The sequence below is a fragment of the Crinia signifera genome, chromosome 4, assembly GCF_055691185.1.
Source record: "Crinia signifera chromosome 4, ASM5569118v1, whole genome shotgun sequence".
Classification (NCBI taxonomy): Eukaryota; Metazoa; Chordata; class Amphibia; order Anura; family Myobatrachidae; genus Crinia; species Crinia signifera.
Genome location: NC_139220.1, coordinates 17506668 through 17531651, shown reverse-complemented (window position 1 = coordinate 17531651; position 24984 = coordinate 17506668). Strand labels below are relative to the sequence as shown.

The following is a 24984-nucleotide window of genomic DNA, read 5'->3' as shown; positions in this document are numbered from 1 at the left end:
GCAGATCATACGCGTACGGCCCGGCCGCTCCAACCAGAATAAGGCCCATGATGTGTATAGATTTATGTGATTATATCCACAATGTGGATAGCGGTATCACAGACTCAAAGCTGATGGTATTATACCACTGCTGTCCTGCATCCTGTATTGGCGTCATTAACACTCTTGCTATGTCCGACAGTTAGCGCTGGCGATAATAATACAGCAGCCGAACTTGTGCCACTTTATGAATGAGATGACAGATGAAACATTACACATTTTACTTTTATTTAATTTTAAATAAATATTTTTAGAAGTGTTTAAAGGCTCATTTTAAAATAAATATACATCTGGTTTTTTTTATCTATTTTTTACTATTAGAGATCACTCCAAAATATATCTCAATTTTTTTTCAAAAACAATCCTTAGAATCGGGGAAAAAAGGACCTTTTGATACGAAAGGCCCCCTAATCCCTTCTGCCCGTATTTATATTCAAGGAATTATTAAACCTGAAGCAATCCTAAGCACACATCACCGCAGATCACCACTCTGTCCTGCCAGTCTGGCCCATGGGGCGTTCAGGTGTAACATATTTCTTAGTCCCATAGAGAATACATCACGCACCAAGGAAGGCTTGGAGGCTGCCTCTCCAGGTACAGACCTTTAAGAGGTTCCCCTGAGAATGTCTATGACACCTGGGCAGAATGCCTCCTGCATGATAATTGGCTCAAGCTATAAATATTAATTATGTCCGATATAAAACCCAAACAATGGAAAGTATTTTCCCAGTCTGAGATATTTCAAAGGGGTTCCGCTTTGGTGAGATCTGGTGTCTGTGCAGCTGAGCGCGAAGGGTTTAAGAAACTAATAAAACAGTTGGAAAACTATCATTTATGGATTAAGGTCCTTGATTTTAATATACACATATTGTGCCTGCAAAAATCAGAGGTGGCACTCGGCAGATGCGGGGGGTGCGGACCATCCCCTGTCTGAGGGGTGACATCAAAATGCCAGCTCCTCCTCAGTGACAGGGTGCCGGGTGCTTCACCTTGACATTATCCTATTATTATTTTAATAATGGTTCGACCTCATCTAGAGTATTGTGTCCAGTTCTGGAAGCCATACTGTATCTCCAGAAGTATATAAATCCATTAGCGATGGTACAAGGAAGGGCAAATGAAATGGTGCATGGCCTACATCACACCATGTACCCGAAAAGACTATAGAATCTCAAAATGTATAGTTTGGAGCAGAGAATGTGGGGACATGATATAAACTTTCCAATATACCATACCTCCCAACTATACTGAGTCCATCAAGACAGTCCGGCTATTCGGAAACTGTCCCACAGTCCCACCCACGGGCCGCAGTGTGTCATGGAAGGGGGGAACTGTTGGGTGATCAGTGAATAACAGTGCACGGAGGGGTACCTGGAGCTGCTCAAGGAGCATTGGACACGCCCCCAAAATGATTATAACAAAATGTTGTGCCGCGAGGCCCCGCCCCCTCTGTCCAATGAGCCGTCTCTCCACAATGCGCTCACCATGCTGTCTTGGTCCAGCCAGTCGGGATCCTGATGTCGGGATAATGACTGTCGGGATCCCGACCGTCAGACCCCTATACCACACCCCTGGCAAGAATGCTAATGCAATTGCATGGCCGTATACTAAATCATGTACTCTGTCCTCAAGAAGTTCCCTCCATCATTATTAATTGGCATCCACTTGCACCCCCACTCAGTTTCAATTACTGTCATAGGCAGAACTCTGGGAGGCAATGGAGTCATCTGCCGCCGGGCTCCTGCTCCCAAGGGGGCACCTCTCCTCCCCCTGGAAGTTGAAATCAGTTATTTAAAAGCCAATGATATCGCTTCTGTGGCTGAGTTCTGAAATATATATGTGTTATCTATCTATCTATCGATTTTCGCAGCCCCATTTGCTGTGAAAAAATGAAGATGATATTTAACAATTACACTGACTGGATGTCCATCGTTAGGAAACTCTTGTGATTAAGTTTGTAAATTAGGGGCATATTTAACAATGACTGATATTAATGTTATCACTCGTTGCTCATCTTAAACAGTGCTCCGACCACTCAGCTCCCAGCTGTCATGTTTTTGAAAAATAACAGGAGCTGATTGGTTGGAGCACTGTTTAACCCCTTCATGACAGAGCCAGTTTGTGCCTTCATGACAGAGCCCTTTTTTTCAAATCTGACATGTCTCACTTAAGTGGGGATAACTTTTTTTTGCTTTTACTTATCCCAGTGATTTTGAGATTGTTTTCTCGTGACACATTGTACTTCAAGTTAGTGGTAAATTTTGGTCGATACAGTCTGTTTTTTTGTGAAAAATACCAAAATATCGTGAAAAAATGGAAAATTTAGCAATATGCAAAATGTCACATTTTCTGCTTGTGAGACAAATAATCATACCACTCAAAATAGTTAATAACTAACAAAGACCATATGTCTACTTTATGTTGCAATCATTATTTCAACCTCCTTTTCATTTTTTTGGACACTAGGAGGCTTCAAATATGACTAGCAAATTCTCAAATTTTCAAGAAAATTTCAAACACTGATTTTTTTAGGGACCAGTTCAGTTCTGATGTGACTTTGAGGGACTTGTATGTGAGACACCCCCATAAATGATGCCATTTCAAAAACTGCACCCCTCACAGTATTCAAAACAGCATTTTGGAAGTTTGTTAACCCTTTAGGTGTTTCACAGGAATTAAAACAAAGTGTAGGTGAAATTTCAAAATTTCTTTTTTTTTGCAGAGTTTCAATTTTAATACATTTTTCTAACGAATACAGTAGATTTTACTAGAGAAATGTGACTAAAAATTGATTCCCCCAATTCTTTTGTTTAAAAAAATATCCTATATGTGGCCCTAGTGTGCACGTTGACCAAACCACAGGCTTCATAATAGAAGGAGCACCTACTTGATTTTGGAGCCTCCTTTTTATGAGATTTTTTTTTAGGCACCATGTAGGTTTCTAGGCACCATAAGTGCTAAAAGTTAGGAACCTCCCCCACAAGTCACCCCATTTTGCAATCTACACCCCTCAGGGAATTCATCTAGGGGTATAGTGTACATTTCAAACCCCCAGGGGTTTCACCAATTGTGGTACAACTGGGATGTGAAAATGGAAAATTACATTTTTTTACACAAACATGCAGTTCTGGCTCAAAATTTTTCATTTTCACAAGGAATGAAGGAGACAAAGCACCCCAAAGTCTGTGCCCCAATTTCTCCCGAGTACGGCAATGCCTCACATGTGACCAAAAAATACCAGTTGGGCGCATGGCAGGACTCAGAAGGGAAGGAGTGATTTTTGGATTTGGCAGCACAGATTTTGGTGGAATGAATGGTGGGTGCCATGTTGCATTAGCAAGACTCCCAAAGCACCAATACAGTGGAACCCCCCCACAAGTCACCCCATTTTGCAAAGTACACCCCTCAGGGAATTCATCTAGGGGTATAGTGTACATTTCAAACCCCCAGGGGTTTCACCAATTTTGATACAACTGGGCAGTGAAAATGAAAAATTAAATTTTTTTACACAAAAATGCAGTTCTGGCTCAAAATTTTTCATTTTCACAAGGAATGAAGGAGACAAAGCACCCCAAAATCTGTGCCCCCATTTCTCCCGAGTACGGCAATGCCTCACATGTGACCAAAAAATACCAGTTGGGTGCATGGCAGGACTCAGAAGGGAAGGAGTGATTTTTGGATTTGGCAGCACAGATTTTGGTGGAATGAATGGTGGGTGCCATGTTGCATTAGCAAGACTCCCAAAGCACCAATACAGTGGAACCCCCCCACAAGTCACCCCATTTTGCAAAGTACACCCCTCAGGAAATTCATCTAGGGGTATAGTGTACATTTCAAACCCCCAGGGGTTTCACCAATTTTGGTACAACTGGGCTGTGAAAATGAAAAATTACATTTTTTTACACAAAAATGTACTTCTGGCTCAAAAATTTTCATTTTCACAAGGAATGAAGGAGACAAAGCACCCCAAAATCTGTGCCCCCATTTCTCCAGAGTACGGCAATGCCTCACATGTGACCAAAAAATACCAGTTGGGTGCATGGCAGGACTCAGAAGGGAAGGAGTGATTTTTGGATTTTGCAGCACAGATTTTGGTGGAATGAATGGTGGGTGCTATGTTGCACCAATACAGTGGAACCCCCCCACAAGTCACCCCATTTTGCAAAGTACACCCCTCAGGGAATTCATCTAGGGGTATAGTGTACATTTCAAACCCCCAGGGGTTTCACCAATTTTGATACAACTGGGCAGTGAAAATGAAAAATTACATTTTTTTACACAAAAATGCAGTTCTGGCTCAAAATTTTTCATTTTCACAAGGAATGAAGGAGACAAAGCACCCCAAAATCTGTGCCCCAATTTCTCCCGAGTACGGCAATGCCTCACATGTGACCAAAAAATACCAGTTGGGTGCATGGCAGGACTCAGAAGGGAAGGAGTGATTTTTGGATTTGGCAGCACAGATTTTGGTGGAATGAATGGTGGGTGCCATGTTGCATTAGCAAGACTCCCAAAGCACCAATACAGTGGAACCCCCCCACAAGTCACCCCATTTTGCAAAGTACACCCCTCAGGGAATTCATCTAGGGGTATAGTGTACATTTCAAACCCCCAGGGGTTTCACCAATTTTGGTACAACTGGGCTGTGAAAATGAAAAATTACATTTTTTTACACAAAAATGTACTTCTGGCTCAAAAATTTTCATTTTCACAAGGAATGAAGGAGACAAAGCACCCCAAAATCTGTGCCCCAATTTCTCCCGAGTACGGCAATGCCTCACATGTGACCAAAAAATACCAGTTGGGTGCATGGCAGGACTCAGAAGGGAAGGAGTGATTTTTGGATTTTGCAGCTCAGATTCTGGTGGAATGTTGGTGGGTGCTATGTCGCATTAGCAAGACCCCCGAAGCACCAATACAGTGGAACCCCCCCACAAGTGACCCCATTTTGCAAACTACACCCCTCAGGGAATTCATCTATGGGTATAGTGAGTACTTTGACCCCACTGGTGTTTTGTCAAATTGTTAGGCATCGATACGTGAAAATGAAAAATGTCATTTTTTCCATTAATTTGTAGATTCACCCCATAATTTTATACTTCCACAAAGGGCAATAGTAGAAAAAGCACCCCAAAATTTGTTACACAATTTCTCCTGAGTATGGCAATACCCCATATATGGTTGTAAAACGCTATTTGGGCAGACAGCAGGCTTCAGAAGGGAAGGTGCACCATTTGGCGTTTTTGGCGCAGATTTTGCTGGAATGGTTTTCATGCGCCATGTTGCATTTGCAGAACCCCTGTTGTATCAGAGCAGTCAAAAACCCCAACAAGTGATACCATTTTGTAAACTACACCCCTCAAGGAACTCATCTATGGGTATAGTGAGTACTTTGACCCCACTGGTGTTTTGTCAAATTGTTAGGCATCGATACTTGAAAATGAAAAATGACATTTTTTCCATTAATTTGTAGATTCACCCCATAATTTTATACTTCCACAAAGGGCAATAGTAGAAAAAACACCCCAAAATTTGTTACACAATTTCTCCTGAGTATGGCAATACCCCATATATGGTTGTAAAACGCTATTTGGGCAGACAGCAGGCTTCAGAAGGGAAGGAGTGCCATTTTATCACAGAGTTTGCTGGAATGGTTTTCGGGCGCCATCTTGCATTTGCAGAGCCCATATTGTACCTGTGCAGTGGAAATCCCAAGCAAGTGATACCTTTTTGTTACTAGCCCCCTCATGGAACTCACTTACGGCCGTAGTGAGCATTTTGACCCCACTGGTGTTTTGTCAAATTGTTATGGGCTGTGAAAATAAAAAAAAAAACTAATTTTTTACATTAATATGTAACTTTAGATCAAAATGTGCCATTTTCACAAGGGTTAATAGGAGAAATTGTGTAACATATTATGGGGTGCTTTTTCTCCTGAGTATGGCAATAGCATATATGTGTTTGTAAATTTCTGTTTGGACACATGGCAAGACTCAGAAGGGAAGGTAATGGCATGCGGCTCTTTGTACAAGCTGTGTGGAGTACATTAAAATTCAAGGGAAGTGTGATATATCTTAAAACAATCTTTGATACACAAGCCTGGTTGTGTGGGGCAGGTTTCACAATGGTAAGTTGTGTCCTTTCTTATCCCCTTTTTGTAGCATACTCTACATCGTTTCTGGGACCTTCCTTTCTTTCCAGTGTGGGGGACTTCACTCGGAAAATGTTGCCCTGGTACAATTCGCGAGGCCTCGCTTCCAGAAGTACTAGGGCCCTCCTGTTCCTGGTTGCCAAAAATAAGGGCCTTTATTACTGCCTCTTGGTACTCCAGGAATGTCCCCCTTTGGCCTGCACATCGATGTAGTACAAATGCGTTGTACAGTGCCATTTGTACTATGTGTACAGCTAATTTTTTATACCAGAACCTTGTTTTTCTCATAGCACTGTAAGGCTTCAGCACTTGATCTGACAGGTCGACCCCCCCCATGTACCTATTATAATCCAAAATGCAGTTGGGTTTTGTAGTTTCGGTACTTGTGCCCCGCACTGGGACAGGGGTGCTGCTATGGCCATGCACTGTTGTCAAGATAAGGACATCTCTCTTGTCCCTATACTTGACACACAGTACATTGTCACTGCATAATGCCCTGCTCTCGCCCCTTCTAAGTGTTTGCCCAAGCAGCGACCTAGGGAGGCTTCTATTATTTTTACGTGCAGTGCCGCATGCCACAGTACTTCTGGAAGCGAGGCTTTTGAATAGTGGGACGCTGGTATAGAAATTATCCAGGTACAGGTGGTATCCCTGGTCCAGCAGTGGGTGCACCAAATCCCACACTATCTTCCCACTAATTCCGAGTAAGGGGGGGCATTGTGGGGGGTCTATTTTTGTGTCTCTACCTTCATATATCCTAAATTTGTGTGTGTACCCTGATGTACTCTCACACAGCTTGTACATCTTCACGCCATACCTTGCCCTCTTACTTGGCAGGTACTGGCGGAATTGGAGCCTCCCTTTGAAATGTACCAGGGACTCATCTATTGAAATGTGCTTCTCGGGGATGTATGCCTGGGCAAACTTGGTACTAAAATGGTCTATTAGGGGTCTAAGTTTATATAACCGGTCATAATTGGGGTCATCCCGGGGTGGGCACTGTGCATTATCCCTATAATGGAGAAACCTAAGGATCGCTTCGAAGCGGGTCCTTGACATAGCCACACGGAACATTGGTGTATTGTATAAGATGTCTGTGCTCCAGTAGGACCTAATCGTGGGCTTCTTCACTAGCCCCATGCACAGTACAAGGCCCCAAAATATAACCATTTCATTTTTATGTACAGGGGTCCACTTGCGGGGCTGGGCATAATTAGAGGTGGGGTTTTGCTCAATAAATTGTTGGGCATAAACATTAGTCTGGGTGACCATTAGATCAACTAAATCATCACTAAAAAAAAATTTAAAAAAGTCCAGCTCTCTGAACCCTGCTGAATTAAATTGTATTCCTGGATTCCCTGTGAACTCAGGGACCTGGGGTACGTAGTTTTCAGGGGTTGTCCATGTGGGGTCAGAGGACTCGACTACTGCAGTGGGAGTCCTGCGTTGCCTCCTCGGGGGTTCATCAGAGTCACTAGATGATGAAGAGGATGACAAACGGAAATTTGTCTCATCCTCGCTAGCAGACTCAGTTTCAGAGGCCAGAAACGCGTATGCCTCCTCGGCAGTATATGTTCGTTGGGCCATAGTTTTATTGGTGTATGTATTTATGAGGTGCTTCAACACGTGTGGGGTTTTGTAGCAGTGACAATGTGCAAATGCACTGCAAAAATTATGGTGTGCGAATGCACTGAAAAATTATGGGGTACAAATGCACTGAAAAATTATGGTGTACAAGTAACGCACAGAAAAAATTATGGGGTACAAATGCACCGAAAAATTATGGGGTACGAATAACGCACAGAAAAAATTATGGGGTACAAATGCACCGAAAAATTTTGGGGTACGAGTAACGCACAGAAAAAATTATGGGGTACAAATGCACCGAAAAATTATGGGGTACGAATAACGCACAGAAAAAATTATGGGGTACAAATGCACAGAAAAATTATGGGGTACGAGTAACGCACATAAAAAATTATGGGGTACAAATGCACCGAAAAATTATGGGGTACGAATAACGCACAGAAAAATTATGGTGTACGGATAAGGTACAGAAAAATTATACGGATCACAACACACAAAATTAGGTGGTGACTACAGGGAGGGTGATCACAGCACAGATGACCACAGGGAGGGTGATCCCAGCACAGATGACCACAGGGAGGGTGATCACAGCACAGATGACCACAGGGAGGGTGATCCCTGCACAGATGACCACAGGGAGGGTGATATAGGCAGGGGTGACCACAGGGAGGGTGATCCCTGCACAGATGACCACAGGGAGGGTGATATAGGCAGGGGTATTGTGGTGATCAGCGCAATTTTACACAGCCTAAACACAGCCTAAACTCTGCCACAGCTCTGACACAGCTTCTCCTTCCAAGGCTCTAACACAGTGAGAGGGTTAGAGCCCGGGAAGAGAAGCAAAACACCCCTTTTACAATAGAAAGGCTGTGATTGGTGTAGTCAGGACTGACTGACCAATCACAGCGATCGGCGGGGCGGGACCACTCTGATTGGTCCGCGGGCGCACTGACACGATCGGCTGCTGTTGATGACAGCAGCCATCTATACTATGTCGCCTTGTCACTTGACAAGGCGACATGACACAGCGGGGACGTACCTGTACGGCAAGGTGCGCGAACTACCCCGCTGCCGTGACGTACAGGTACGTCCGCGGGCGGGAAGGGGTTAAGATGAGTAAAAAGTAATAATAATATAATTCGTTATTAAATATGCTCCTTAAATTTCTATCTTTCATACCATGTTATCTTTCAGCTATAGACTGGCACCTACTGTATGCCTCCAAGCAGATCAAATTTATGTGGGAAAAGTTCAGAATGTCCAAAGGCCACACTGGCATATCTGGAACGGAACGAGGTAAAGGGACGGTAGATCCGGGCAGATTTGGGGGCAAGACCTACTTTGTAGTGAGTTTTAATTTGGGAATATCTGGAGGTTGGATGAATTGACATTACATTGTTGGCATCCCTCGGCAGAAGCCATGCCCATGGTCTGGCAGTCATTACTTGTATAAAAGTCTGCCTGGCATTCGCTCGGGCCATGTGGCGGAGTTGCGATCACACATCATCCCAGAGTGCCCCTTTGTAGAGTGAGAATAACACTCCACAGATGTCAGCACTAAAGATTCACTTCAGATTTTATTTTCCATATAACTCAGTGTTTCCTGTAACCCTTGTGACTGACTTTAGCCATGTTGTCAGCATTCAATAAAACTTTATTGCTTGGCAGTGCCATACACTAACACTTACTGTGCCATTCAGATATTTTCTAAAAGTCTAAAATGGGAAACAAAGTTATGGCCGCACAATAACCCCAGTGTTTAGGGGTGTCATGCCGCCGGCCCCAGTAGGCAATTGCTCACTTGTGGCCTGATTCGTTTTGCCAGTCTGTTCCTATTTACTAACATTTCCTGCTTACTTGCAGTGCATGAGATGCCGCCGGAGGTCATTGGCAAGGAATGCCCAGTTATCTCCGCAGACTCAATCTTCCCAACCTTAACTATTAAGACAGGACAGACCCTACTCTGGGAGGTGTCTCTCCCTCATATCAGCCAAGAGTCTTCCCGCTTCTACCAGGAATATCTGGAGGTCTGTCGAGGTCACCCCATTGAGTAAGGGAGAGGGGCTTCCATGGGCACAGAGACCACCTAATGTCTTGGTAGAACTGGGGTCTCCACTTGGAGCATTGTAGCACTTTATGAGATACGTAGCATTACAGTCCAGGATGCCTGGGGTGGCTGTAATGTCTGAAGAGGCATACTCTACCAAACTTTAACTTTCAGAGACCAGTAAATGTAACACCAGCGCCTTGAATAAAATAAACTTTTGTTATTGCTTTTTGCTAAATTACTCTTTGGTTTTGCATTATTTATAGAGAGCTAGGGGGCTACTGTGGTCAGGAGCCCATCTTTCCATCCCCTATTGCATAGTCACACCCCTTTACATCTTAAAGGAGGTGGCCACATGAAGGTGCTGTAGCGATATCTGAGATTTCTTCCAACTATATGCTAGGGTGTTTGGCACCTTCATACAAATGAGAAATGTGTGCCCTCCATCCGAATAAAAGAACAGTGGATGCTGAAGGTACAGCATGTGCCATAAAAAGGTGTGTGGTCTCTATACGAGGAGGCATTACTACACAATAGTACCTCCAATTCAAATTATGCCACACAATCTTATTCACATTACACCGCACAGAGTGCTCCTTATTCTTATTACACCACATAGTGGTGTCCCTTATTCACATAATGTCACACTGTAGTGCCCCTAAACACATTATGCTACAAAGTAGTAACCCTTATACATGTCAAGCTACACATTAGTGCCCCTTTCACACAATGCTCACAGTAGTGTCCTTTATACACATTTATACACATTGTCCACAGTAGTAATGCTCCTTACACATAACACAATAGTAGTGCACCTTACAGTAGTAGTGCTGCATAGTAGTAAGGCCTATTACACATAATAGTAGTAGTGCCACACTTAATGCCCACAGTAGTGTCCATTATACACATAATGCCAACAGTAATCATGCCCATTACACATAATGCCCAAAGTATTAGAGCTGCACACAATACCCACAGTAGTAGTGCCCATTACACATAATGCCCACAGTAGTAGTGTCCATTACACATAATGCCCATAGTAGTAGAGCCGAACACAAAACCCACAGAAGTAGTGCTCATTACACATAATGCCCACCGTAATACCCACAGTAGTAGGGCTCATTACACATAATACCCACCGTAATACCCACAGAAGTAGTGCTCATTACACATAATGCCCACAGTAGTAGTGCTCATTACACATAATACCCACAGTAGTAGTGCTCATTACACATAATTTCCACAGTAGCAGTGTTCATCACACATAATATCCACAGTACTAGTGCCGCAAATAATGCCCACAGTAGTAGTGCCCATTACACATAATGCCCACAGTAGTAGTGTCCATTACACATAATGCCCATAGTAGTAGAGCCGAACACAAAACCTACAGAAGTAGTGCTCATTACACATAATGCCCACAGTAGTAGTGCTCATTACACATAATATCCACCGTAATACCCACAGTAGTAGTGCTCATTACACATAATACCCACCGTAATACCCACAGAAGTAGTGCTCATTACACATAATGCCCACAGTAGTAGTGCTCATTACACATAATATCCACCGTAATACCCACAGTAGTAGTGCTCATTACACATAATTTCCACAGTAGCAGTGCTCATCACACATAATATCCACAGTACTAGTGCCGCAAATAATGCCAACAGTAGTAGTGCCCATTACACGTAATGCCCACAGTAGTAGTGTCCATTACACATAACGCCCATAGTAGTAGAGCCGAACACAAAAACTACAGAAGTAGTAGTAGTAGAAGTACAGTAGTAGTGCTCATTACACATAATACCCACCGTAATACCCACAGAAGTAGTGCTCATTACACATAATACCCACCGTAATACCCACAGAAGTAGTGCTCATTACACATAATACCCACAGTACTAGTGACGCAAATAATGCCAACAGTAGTAGTGCCCATTACACATAATGCCCATAATAGTAGAGCCACACACAATGCCCACAGTAATAGTGCCCATAACTCATAATGCCCACAGTAGTAGTGATCATTACACATAATACCCACCGTAATACCCACAGTAGTAGTGCTCATTACGCATAATGCCCACAGTAGTAGTACTCATTACACATAGGGCATTATTCTGATTCGGTCGGTCCTACGTACGTACGGTCGGTTTCACCGTTTTTCCCTTAAGCGGACGGTGAGCGTAAGTCCGCCCACAAAACATCCGCATACGGACGGTCAAAAACACAGACAAAGGGGAGTGGCGTACAATTGAGCGTACGCCACCGTACATGGACGGATCACCTCTTAGACACCGATAACTGGTGTACAACAGAGCGTACGCCACCGTTTACGGACGTCTCTCGTCCGTTTTCCCTACGACATCTTGCGGCTATCTGAGCGTACACCACCGCGCACGGACGGGTCTCGCCTGTTTTCAATGGAAAGCTCAGCATATGTCACAGATCGTGAGAGTGAGCGTACGTCCGTGCACGCTGGCATACCCTTCACATATATGGACCTGCTAATCTAGCCTTTCAACTATGATTAAGCCAATTAAATGAATTATTCTAATTGTTATTCAATTATTGTTTTCTATTACCTCAATTGTCTACCTTAATGAACAGCCTAATAAAAATACATTTTAACCCTCCTTACATGTATATTTATTATGTTCTAATGTTGCATTTTAATCACTATCTATGTGTCCCCACATTGCTTTTACTTTTACAAAAAGTTATGTTGGTGTTACAGTGAAAAAGTTGACACAGGTCTTAAAATGAATCTTACCTAAAATTAAACCAACCTTTACATGTACAGATGGGTCGGGTCTCATCTTTGCAGGTGATGGCGATGGCGTCGCCATCGCCATCCCCTGCCCCGCCGCCATCTGTATGCCGGAAGGGGATGCGCACGCACGAGGTGCGCGTGCGTCCTCTTCCGATGGTGCTGCCCTCGGTCGCCCGGTACCGCACCCCCCCGTAGCCTCCTCGGGTCCCCCCCCCCCCGCCCCTTGAGCGGGAGGCGGACAGTAATGCGTCCGCCTCGCCGCCCCGTCACCCGGATACTGTGACGCGCGTGCGTGGGGGACGTCACAGTCGCCAGCAAAGATGACACCCGGTACATCTGTAGAGAAGTGTAGAAAGATAAGCTTCCAATGTGTTTGCGTGCTGTGTGTGGCTTGCAGGTAGTGAAATGGTTTTCCCTTAATAGACTGCAGCATTGCTTATTACATTCAGGTGTATGTGTTTGAGTAGTAATCAGCGTTAATTAGCAGACCCAGGCATCCGCTCTCATGCGGTATCTCTAGGGGTGGTCTGGAGCTATCTTTGGCGTCCGCCTGTTTTAGGGCCGAAATGCACGGTGCGTTCGCCGATCGAGCGGTTGTAGCACCGTACATTTTTTGGTGCACCCCCCCGCGTACGCCCATGTTTACGCCCAGTTTTCCTCATTATTCCTGCCGCTCCCCTCAACACGCCCCTATGCCGCCCACAATGACAGTACTCTTGCGGACAGGTTTTTTCGCACGGAAAGACCCCGTCCGTGAGCGTTGTGAAGTCGCCGCGCCTGCACATTGCGAAAGGTACGCATGCGCAGATGCAAAAAAAAACCCGACCCGCCCGTTTACGGTCCCACCAGAATAACCCCCACAGTACTAGTGACGCACCTAATGCCCCTTAAACATATGTCCACAGGAGGGTGGGAATAGGGAGGGAGTGCAGAACCTTAGGGGAAATCAGTGATGGGTGGACGTGTGACGGAAGGAGCACATCATGGAGGTGCAGGCAGTGAGGAGGAGGTGGAGCAGAGAGGAGGAAACCAAAGAGACCTGACACCGGAACTGCTGCACTGCCGCACTTTGAAAAACAAACATCGGTTTTGCTGTGCCATCGATGTAGGGAAACCATCTAGTGGCAAAACTATTCGACATTGGCCATAAACCACCGATGATTGTGAATCATCGGTAGTCGATGGCCATCCCTAATCAGACATAGTTTTGTGAACCCTGCACAATGTCACCTTGTCAGGCAGCGCACATCTTGGAATTGTTATCTGTAAAAGGCTTTAGAATTACCCAACATAAAAGTTTCATTACTGACTCTGAGAAAGGGCTTATTCCGTGATGGCGTGCCCAGGCGCCGCTCATGTATTAAATCAGGATTTGCGCTGTATCCCCATGGCAGGAAAATGTAATGAAATGTTTTCTCTGTTCTCTTTTTCACAGTCAATCTCCCCGTTCCGCACGAGCCAGGTCTGTGGAACTTGTCAGGTCTCCTGTTCCACTGTACCAGACGATAATCAGGTTGCTGGGATCATTATGACACACGACTTGTTGTTCCTGATCAAAGGAAGAATCTATTTGTGGCGCCGGACGAGGAGCGAATATTTATTTCCTAGACCTCCTCAGAAAGAGATGACAAGTTTCATTAACTGTTTTAATGTAGGGAAGTTCTTATCTTGATTGTACTGTCACCGACGGAGGGCGACTTAACGTGTTTAGGAAACGAGATGTCATGGTGCAGCTGGTCGCTGTCGGTTTCGGACTTTGTGGAATTGTTAGGAATCAAAAGGATAGAGCAGCCCAGATGTTGCTTTGTGTTCGCTGATAAGCGGTCCTCTTGACTTGTGGGCCACCCTCAGTAGCAAACGTAGGATATTTAGAGGGTGGGGGGGTTCTAAACCCAGTCTACAATCTCCCTCTCTGCAGAACATCGGAGCAAATGGGGACATCTGGGGGAACGGAAGGAGATCCTACTAACGACTCTGGGAATGAATGTGCACATTAGTATTTTTATACACTGGATACTGTATGGAATATATGTATCATAGTTGCCTACCCTCCTGCATTCTGCAGGAGACTCCCTGACATAACAGCAATCTCCCTCTCTCCCTCATTAGTCTAGCGATCTCCCTCATGTCACCTAGCCCACATTACACTGTTACATCATAGTTACCTCCCCTCCTGCATTCTGCAGGAGACTCCCTGACATAACAGCAATCTCCCTCTCTCCCTCATTAGTCTAGCAATCTCCCTCATGTCACCTAGCCCACATTACACTGTTACATCATAGTAACCTCCCCTCCTGCATTCCGCAGGAGACTCCCTGACATAGCAGCAATCTCCCTCTCTCCCTCATTAGTCTAGCAATCTCCCTCATGTCACCTAGCCCACATTACACTGTTACACCATAGTTACCTCCCCTCCTGCATTCTGCAGGAGACTCCCTGACATAACAGCAATCTCCCTCTCTCCCTCATTAGTCTAGCAATCTCCCTCATGTCACCTAGCCCACATTACACTGTTACATCATAGTTACCTCCCCTCCTGCATTTTGCAGGAGACTCCCTGACATAGCAGCAATCTCCCTCTCTCCCTTATAAGTCTAGCAATCTCCCTCATGTCACCTAGCCCACATTACACTGTTACTGTACATCATAGTTACCCTGCAGGAGACTCCCTGACATAGCAGCAATCTCCCTCTCTCCCTCGTTAGTCTAGCAATCAACCCCATGCCATATTACCCTGTTACACCATAGTTTCCTATCTTCCTGCATTCTGCAGGAGACTCCCTGACATAGCAGCAATCTCCCTCTCTCCCTCATAAGTCTGGCAATCTCCCTCTTGTCACCTAGCCCACATTACACTGTTACATCATAGTTACCACCACTCCTGCATTCTGCAGGAGACTCCCTAAAATAGCAGCAATCTCCCTCTCTCCCTCATTAGTCTAGCAATCTCCCTCATGTCACCTAGCCCACATTACACTGTTACATCATAGTTACCTCCCCTCCTGCATTTTGCAGGAGACTCCCTGACATAGCAGCAATCTCCCTCTCTCCCTCATTAATCTAGCAATCTCCCTCATTTCACCTAGCCCACAATACCGTTACATCATAGTTACCTCCCCTCCTGCATTCTGCAGGAGACTCCCTGACATAGTAGCAATCTCCCTCTCTCCCTCATTAGTCTAGCAATCTCCCTCATGTCACCTAGCCCACATTACACTGTTACACCATAGATACCTCACCTCCTGCATTCTGCAGGAGACTCCCTGACATAGCAACAATTTCCCTCTCTCCCTCATTAGTCTAGCAATCTCCCTCATGTCACCTAGCCCACATTACACTGTTACATCATAGTTACCTCCCCTCCTGCATTCTGTAGGAGTCTCCCTGACATAGCAGCAATCTCCCTCTCTCCCTAGTCTAGCAATCTCCCTCATGACAGTAGACAGTAGAGGACCTCCCTCACCCATCCCACAGCCTAACCCAAACCCGCCCCAGCATACTTTCAGTCGATATGCCGGCAGTTGAGATGCCCACATCGGAATTCCCAGCACCGTTCTGGCCTCAAATTGGGATTCTGGGGTCAGAATTTTGACTGCCGGCATCCCGACCAACAGGAATCTAGCTGCATCCCCTTTCCATGTGCCGGACATTATGAACATATTGACATTATGAATAAAGTTGTCCACATTTGAATTCAGTCATTATGAACAATTCATGATTACAGTAACGTCATTCTGAATTTGGACTTTGTGCCTGCCGACTACAGTATATGACTGTTCACCATACTGGCGTAGTGCTGCACGGCTTTGTATACCAGGGAAGTGTACACGGGGGGCCTATTTAGCCAGAAATATCTTTCTTAGTAAGCAGGAAACATCATTACCACTAACGACTTGTATGTATATTTAGGTTGACTTCCCTTTCCTCCTTTAATGTTTGTTATTAGATATAATTGTTTTGTTAATGAGTATTATGAACTTTAAGAGGTGTAACACTTCCCATTGCTGATCATAGATGGTAGGAAACAATATGAATTAAAAGTATAAAAGGCTGTTTAATTTCTGTTTAATGCAAATAATGAACTTAAGGCATCCAGGACTATTAGATGTGCCCTTTTCTATGTGTAAGATATTCGGCCCTGGAGGAAGAGGCGTTCTGAGAAACCTATCGGGACGTTTTATTAGAAATATACAAGGTTTTACTCCAGTCCATTTGGAATGTTATCTGTCTGGAGCTCACGTTATCTTGGCGGCCTCTGTTCTTTAACAGAGTTTAAAATAATACCGGTTGGTCAATCTGACTAAATCGGTCCAAGAGAGCTTGTACAGTGCAGATTGGGTCGGTAAGTGCGTCCTCTGACTGCACAGCACTACGTAATGTGTCGGTGCTCTCCAAATAATGGAGGACAATAACGGCAATCCTCCGGACAGTATGATGCTGCTGCTGGCTGGACCCATTCACAGAACAATATACAAAGGATGGACCAGCGCTAATATGTAAGTGAAATATAAATCACCAATGTATTTATTTATTACCTGTTATTTATATAGCGCACACATATTCCACAGCAAAGTACAGAGAGTATTTGAACAATCACATCAGTCCCTGCCCCAGTGGAGCTTACAATCTATATTCCCTACCACATGTACACGCACACACAGACATTCTAGGGTTCATTTATTGGGAGCCAATTAACCTACCATTATATTTTTAGATTGTGGGAGGAAACCGGAGTACCCGGAGGAAACCCACGCAAGTACGGGAAGAATATACAAACTTAGGACCATGGTGGGACCATGGTGGGAATTCATTAGTATCAATATAGGTTTAGGGGGAAATTTACTAAAGGAAATTTGTAAAAAATAGGTGTATTTGTATTTAGAAATACACTTATTTTTGACATTTACTATCCCGAAAATACGGCAATTCGTATGATAGCACATCAATACGAATACGAATTGCCGTATTTTCGGGATAGTAAATGTCAAAAATAAGTGTATTTCTAAATACAAATACACCTATTTTTTACAAATTTCCTTAGTAAATGTCCCCCTTAGTATCTAAAACACAAAATATAACTGAAAACATCTTTGCATTTAGGAAACTGATAAATCTGGCAGCATTGCATCCCACATAGAAACCTAAGGGGTATGTGGGTGCCCGAGGGATTGGAGGGTTCGAATTCAGGGGTTACCTAATATTTGTGGCTCCACCTCTATCTCTATGTACAGATGTAGCGCCGCTCAGCCAGCACCGGGGCCCGGCAGAACGCCCCCGCTTGCGAGCGGATGCTACATCTGACTGGGACGCGTGAGCGTCCCACATGCACGTGCGTCCTAGTTTCCCATCGAAGGGGGCCCGGGAACCCTGCCTGTCTCCGCTACAGGGAGACGGGCAAGGTTAGGGGGAGCGGGAAGGTGGGAGGAATGTGGCGGGGACCTACGGCGAAGTGGCGGGGGGAGCTCTGCTGTAACGAGACGCACGCATGTCTAGTGCCGCACGTCCCCATCCGAAGTCTGCCGGGGGCTGGCGCATGGCCAATTCACTGCCAGCCCCTGCAATGATGAAAGACGCTCCATCTGTACCTTCTGTCCTCCTCCTCCCATTGGCATATTGTATGGCGGTCACTAGGATACTCTTTGTATTAAATGGCGATCTCTAGGATACTCTTTGTGTTGTATGGTGGTCACTAGGATGCTCGTCATATTGTATGACAGTCACTAGGATGCGCTTTGCGTTGTATGGTGGTCACTAGGATATGCTTTGTATTGTATGGCGGTCACTAGGATGTTCTTTGTGTAGTATAGCGGTCACGAAGATGCTCTTTGCTCTTTGTATTGTATAGTAATCACTAGGATGCTCTTTGTCTTGTATGGTGGGCACTAGGATGCTCTTTGCATTGTATGGTGGTCACTAGGATGGTCTTTGTACTGTATGGCGGTCACTAGGATGCGCTTTGTATTGTATGGCGGTCACTAGAATGCTATTTGTATTGTGTGGTTGTCACTAAGATGTTCTTTGCATTGTACATCAGTCTGTAGGATACCAATGCTGTGACTATATCCTTCTGGCCTTATTGATATCTTAATACACTGCTGGTATTGTAGAGATCAGAGGATACTCCCCACCTTGAATGCAGTCTTAAACCTGTCATAGCCCATTACCCCTATTACACCCCTAATTGCATTCCCATATTTACTTTTTCTATGGTATTTTTGATAAAATTTGGGCTCTATGAATTTGAACCATAGCTATTGACTGTGGAGCCAATGCAACAAGCAAAACACCCATTTTTGGTAATAAGCAATTATTACATATCACTTGGATGTTTGAAGGTGGGATCGCAGCAGATAGCTCTGATATAGTCTAGTTATTGGCCCCCGAGGCTACTGCCGTCTCCAGATAGCGGTAGCCCCCCCCCCCCCCTGTAGCCAGCGGGCTACACTAGCGGGTGTAGTTATGGCATGGATTCCAGGGGGGCCCTCTGTGAAAACATGGTGCTGTTCATGGTGGTCAGGGTGACCGCATAGTAGACCTCGCTCTGCGCTTATCATATTGCAGGTACAGTCTCTTTTTGGGGCCCCTATTCACCCAAAGTAATCGCATTCTGCAATGCAATCCTGGGTGCTAACATCGCACCCAGATCATATTGCAAATGCAATCAATAATGGACCCCCTATGTTGTATCTTCCATAGTAGAAGTACTGTAGTATTCTATGTGCATCAAAGAATGTCTGAGTTCTTTATGCACCACCTTACGCTGTCCACACTGTTTGCATTTTTAATCGCGAGTTTTCAGTATTATTTAATGTTACACAGAGTGTCGCCATCTAGTGGTCAGTATAGTCATTTCACGCTGGGTTTTATTTGCATATTATTATTTATTTTTTACTACCAGTTATTTATATATCGCCAGGGCCACCGACAGGGGGGGGAGGGGGGTCTGGGGGTACTTGAGTCCTGGGCCCCACCGCTCTGATAGAGGGTAGGGCACAGGCAGCTCTATCCCTGGCAGCACCCCCAACCTTTCCTTGTACACCGACTCACGCCCCCTCATTGTTCCACCGTCCAGCGCGCAGTAACTATGCAGCCGGGCCCGGCAGTAAATGAGCCTGCCCGGGTCCGACTTCATTGCGGGCCACGGCGGCACGTTGTGACTGCGCATGTGCAGTCACATCTTCCTTCAGGAACAAGCCTGCCGCCAGGACTCGGCTCAGGAAGCTCCCACCATGCAGCTTGACGTGATGACGTCACGCCGCGCGTGACAAATGAGATGAGCCTTGCTGCATGCTGCAGAGTTGGGAACGTCGAAACTGCACTGCACCTGTGAGGGGAGAGGAGCTGCCAGCCACCCCGGCCTTATGGCACTAAAACTTTAATTCATGGGGAAGGGGGGGCCCCGGACTGAAAATCAGCGCACACATATTCCGCAGCACAGAGAAATATTTGAACATTCACATCAGTCCCTGCCCCAGTGGAGCTTACAATCTATATTCCCTACCACATGTACACACACACACAGACATTATAGTGTTCATTTTGTTTGCTAGACAATATATTTTTGGATTGTGGGAGGAAACCGGAGTACCCGGAGGAAACCCACGCAAACACGGGGAGAATATACAAACTCCACACAGTTAGAGCCATGGTGGGAATAGAACCCATGACCTTAGCGCTGTGAGGCAGTAATGCTTACCATTACACCATCCTTGCAGTTTCATAAAATTATTTATCTTAAAGGTGCACACTGAGCCTAAATTCAGATACAGTAACAAATTGCGTATTATACACAAATCGGTCAATGTTTTCTTACTGCGCAATGCGTCTGAGCTGCCAGATTAGCTTCTGCCCATATTAGCATATAATTGCTATTGCGTACAGCTAAAACAACCTGCCCCCAGTGCAGAGTGTCACCTAACATGCAATGGCATCTGAGGATGACATCATGCTTACCCACAAGTCCCTCCCGGTGGCAAATGCAGGATTTTTAGAGGGGATTTTCCAAATGTAAGCCAAAATCTCCCACTCCATGGTAAGGCTCCTGTCTCTTCCTCCTCGCAGCTGCTCTCTGGTTTATTGTGATGTTTGAGGGCTCAGATCCACACATACAGTAAATGTGGCATTTGCCTATGCCTCCACTGGCTCCAGATGGATAGAAGTTTCCTGGCGCTTCTACAAAGCTGTATATAGGAGATAGAGAGACAGACATAAGGAGGAGAGGGCTGCGTATACCGGCTGTGCCGCTAATGGGCTGCACTTGCCCATGGGACATTTGTAGTGGTCTCAAAAGAAGGATCTGATCAAAAGTATCATCCTCTTTTGTTACTTAAAGTCTATTATAAGAGGTAGCAGCTCTGGGGGGACACAATGACCTGCAGGAGAGACATTGGACCTGTATTCATTGTTATTTTATTTTTAAATGTCCATTGTCTCTTTATCTATTGTATATTTCAGTCAATGTTGAAAACTGTGAGAATTTATCACGGTGTCCTCTGGGAGCCTGGGCAAGTACAATCCTGTGCAGGGGATGTGTGTGAAGATGTGCTGCTACAGAGGAAGGGTACAGTATGTGGTGTTGCTACAGTGGAAGGGGATGTGTTGCTACAGGGAGAGGAAATGTTTATGGTTGGCAGGAATAGGTTGCTGTTAAGGATTGGTGTTGCCTCTGGGCAGTGGTGGTTGTATAAGGGGCGAGTTAGGATACCCTTTAACTGCTTAAGCGATTAAGTCAGGCATGTCCAAACTGCGACCCTCCAGCTGTTGTGAAACTACACATCCCAGAATGCCTTGCAATCATTTTAGCATTGCCTAATAACAAACTGTGGCAAGGCATGATGGGACTTGTAGTTTCACAACATCTGGACATGCCTGGATTAAGTGATTATCAGCAAAATGCATCACAATAGCACCATCCCCATTACACAAAGCCACGACTCACAGCACCAAGCAGTGGGAGGGGCATGGTAACACAAATGTGTAACTCTGCCCCCCGCCACGGCATCTGCCCCGCCCCCAGGGGGTGGGAATGAGCTTCTATGGGGGCATGTGGAATAATGTCACCACAGAAGTTATGATAGTCCTATTATTTTCTAACAGTGGGTTTTCACATATTTATATTATATATATACTTAGTTTTTTGTGTATACGTTTTTGGAAGGATTTTTTCTTTTAGCTTTTTTGAGTTTTAGTTTACGGTGGCTTCGTTTTTCAATGGGTTTTGCAAGAGAGTGAAGTCCACCCTCAGCATATACTGTATGTTTTCTATGTATTATCTATGTATCTATGACGATTTTGTTTTTTATTCTCAACAGCAGGTTACAGCATAGCAGGTTAAAATCATATGCAGTCGGTATTACAGGCAGTAGCATACAGGCACTCTCAGCATAGCAGACTCTTGAAATACTCCAATGGTCCCTATGCTACAACATCCCCGGCCTATCACTCGGGTAGATATTCCACCATCAAGAGCAAGGTGACTCTGCCCTGGAAACCCTTATATCAGGAAATCCCAGGTGGGGGTATAATGAGAGTGGTCAGCTGGGACTCCTGAGCAGTTACAACAAATCAAAGTGATTACAGCAAATCACTGTCCTTTCAAAGAAACTCCTTAGTACCATCCCTGGCAGAATCTGAAGAATCAGGGAGATTAGATGTACAATGCTGGACAGCAGGAGATTTACAACAGAAACTAGAGCCTCCTGCAGAATGCTGGATTTCATCTGAGCACATTTCGCTACATTAAATTGTAGTTAAATAGACTTCCAAGAAAGCTCAAAGGAATTGCCATGAATCACAGCAAGTATTTTTAGGGGTCTTTTTCATCCAAATTTTCAAAAAAATGTATTTTTTCCAGCTAACTTTTTGTAAGTCACTTTCCCCTGGATACAAAGTATCCCCTGTTTTTGTATACAATAATTTTGGTTTGCACATAGTATATCTGTGCCATATCTTATAAGTTAGTAAGGGGGATTGTTTTTTATTTTTCTATTGGCCGGTGTATTTATGAGGCGAGATGTTTGCGAAGATGACATTTTTTATTCATGACGACGGATAGAGCTGGACGGGTGTGATAGTCACAGTTACACACTACACTAAGCACTGGCAGAAACGCATCAATTATTTACCTTTCACAAATAAGTTATTAAATTGAGCTAAATATTCAAAGGTGTACTTGTAATGCTTGCCCGGTATTATCATTTATTTATTCATTCATCACCAGTTTATTTTTTTGTTAGAAGCCAGTCCCCCCCAAAAATCTATCCTTTTTCTCGCACAGGGGGAGATGTATCAATGATTGGTGAGAAATAAAGCGGAGAGAGATAAAAGGGCCAACTCAGACCCTCGGCTATGATTTCGCTGGGCATTCCCTTGCACATGCCGGTATGTGGATTCCTGTGTGGGGCCGGCATCTCCGTTCAGGATAAAAAATAAGTATAATATTTACTTTTATCCAATCATACCGCTCTCTGCACATGGAACATCTACCCCACCTGCAGTGCAGCATGGTTTTGCCCATTTTGAGAACAAATTTGTCCTGGGATCAGATCTGAATTAGGCCCATACTCACCGGCTCCTGAACTGTACGACACCCTCTTTGTTTCATATACCAGAGTATATAACAGTGAGTACGACTACCTGCTTTATCTTCAATATAAACCACCCCACTGGGTAAGTAACTGGGTTCTTTGTAGTTCATACTTGCCTACTTTTAATTTCACCTCTCTGGGAATAGCCCAGAAAGGCAACAGGTCAGGGAGGGCGGAGACAAGGCTGACATTACTAGGCCCCGCCCCAGGCCACAAAACTCTGCGATTCGCGGGCCTGCAGTGAGGGGGCATGACTTAAATGACATGAAATGATGCTACCCGTGTCATTTTAGCCCTGCCCCTCCTCCACGGACCCGCGTGTTGCGGTATTTAAATCAGCAGGGATGGAGGGTGAGGGGGCTCTGGGCAGCGGGAGACTTGCCCACCTTCCAGGGGGGCCGGGAGGTGGACACGATTTTCGGGAGCCTCCTGGCAATTCCGGGAGGGTAGGCAAGCCTGTGGTAGGTGTAAGGCATCCCCTGGTGTGTACAGAAACTCTACTACATCCTCAAGCCTGTACACCCTAAATTGTGGCCGTCGGGTGTGACCTCACCAGAAATTAGTTATATTTCATCAAAATGGGGGCATACCATAAAATTTATATAAAACATTTATAATAAAATATAATATCTTTTAGTAACATAAAATGATCTGCAAAGGGATTTTATAACAGCCTTGACACAGATATCTATTTTTAGTCCCAGTGTAAAGTGTGCCAGGTCTATATATTATATATGTGTATTTATGTTGCCATGGGAGAGTTTCAGGACCACAGGACCATCAGAAATAAACTGGTTGATGTATTTATAACCCTTGTCCTCCCATCAGCAGAATCCATTTCTTTATCAATGACTTTGTTGTGATGTCTGAGCTATATATAGCTGCCACAGATATAACACCCATTTTTTTCCCTCTCGACATCAGAGATCTGGCGTGATTGGGCTGTTACTAGAATAGACATTGGTATCAACAAGCGCGTGCGAATGTTTCGTTTTCATACAAGGTGGAAAGTTAACATCTTAGACGCTGGAACAGTCTGTACTGAGCTGGGAACAAACAGCAACTTAATGGTAGAAAAATAAATGAGTGGGAGATTTATCAAACCTTCTGAAAAAGACAAGTGGAGGTGTTTCCCATAGCAACCAGATGCCAGCGATCATTTATCAAGTACAGGTAGGGTGACCAACTCATCCCTTTAATCCGGGACACATATTAATTACACAGGTTCTGTGGCAGTTTAAAACCAGGTGAAATGGAGTCTTGAGGTGTGGCAGTTTAAAACCAGGTGAAAGCCAGCCACAGAATCTGTGTAATTAATATGTGTCCCGGATTAAAGGGATGAGTTGGTCACCCTAAGTACAGGAATGGCCAAGCAGCTAGTGGAAACTACAAGTCCCATCATGCCTTGCCACAGTTTTGCTGTTGTGGAATGCTAAAACTATGGCAAGGCATGCTGGGATGTGTAGTTTCACAACAGCTGGAGGGCCACAGCTTGGCCAAGCCGGATCTAGTACCTTTTATAAAATGACAGCTAGAATCTTGTTGGTTGCTAGGGGCATTGGAGTTCTGTTTAGAAGGCTCTGCCCCTAGTGGTGATGTCACAAATTGCAGAAGAGCTGATGGCTTCGCAGGGAACAGTTTTGGGAATCTTGCACATCGCCAACCAAGACTTAATTTTTACAGGACATTCTGTGCTTAGCCAGTCATGTCATGAGGTACAATGAATATAATACTCATTTTGGTATTTGTTTCCTAGCACGGCGCCCGTCGTGGGTAATCGCATACCTTAAATTAAGGT

At 44.7% G+C, this 24984-nt stretch overlaps 1 long non-coding RNA gene across 1 annotated transcript in view; it reads right to left on the bottom strand.

Moving 5' to 3' along the window:
• Positions 1–24984, bottom strand: part of LOC146072241 (uncharacterized) — a 45965-nt gene that overhangs the window by 16448 nt on the left and 4533 nt on the right. Inside the window, exon 2 of the long non-coding RNA XR_014473000.1 lies at positions 20554–20780. This is a non-coding gene — a long non-coding RNA (uncharacterized LOC146072241). The remainder of the gene's footprint in view (positions 1–20553; positions 20781–24984) is intronic.